This window comes from Amphiura filiformis, unplaced genomic scaffold, assembly GCF_039555335.1.
Source record: "Amphiura filiformis unplaced genomic scaffold, Afil_fr2py scaffold_47, whole genome shotgun sequence".
NCBI lineage: Eukaryota > Metazoa > Echinodermata > Ophiuroidea > Amphilepidida > Amphiuridae > Amphiura > Amphiura filiformis.
Window position 1 is genome coordinate 439282 of NW_027305511.1, and position 848 is coordinate 440129.

Sequence of the window (848 nt, forward strand, 5' to 3'; positions counted from 1 at the left end):
TACAAAATATCAAAATATAAACTCAATGATATAAAAAAAATATTACATAGTTAACATCAATAATATATTAATTGCGTTAAAGATGGTACAAGTTACCATGGTTACCAAGTCTCAAGCATTCTCTAACAATTCACTAAACATGCTCATCTGTTGTGACACAGTTCTTTAACCTCCATATACCTGTACACTCATCAAGTCACCTTTGACTGTATTGGGTACAAAACTCATACTCCACAATGTGAGGTCAATTTTAGAGCTATACTTGTTGAATGTCGGTATTGAACCAAGTCTCCGACAATACAAGCAATTTGACTCGATAATTTCTTCTGCAATGAACAGACATGTCCACACAATTTCACATGATTTTAAATTTTCTGACATTGCATTTCCTTTGGTTCACAAAATCTTATTAATGGCAGTCAATCTTAATTATTACTGTTAAAGTGCAGATGTAGATTTTTTTTTTCTTCTTTTTCCTTGTAATAAAAAAATTATAGGATTATAACCCAAGCTTAATATACACAATGCATTTATGATTTAAACCCATCATAATAGTATACAAATATTAATCATTCCTAGGGCTATGGTAAAATTAACTCCCTGCAGTGATCTGGAACCTGAAATACTACGAGGCTTCATTTCGTATTTGTGAGGAAAACCTTTCATTCAATACGGAACAAAGAGGGAGATGATGCTACATGATTCAAACGGCAAACCTCATTCCCCATTGAAAAAACGTTTTCCAACAAATACACACTCAACTAAAGTTTGTTAAGCTCATAAAAGATGGAAAAAATAAGCCTCATGTATTAATATAGAATGGCATGCATACATGCAGTTTGGCGCAT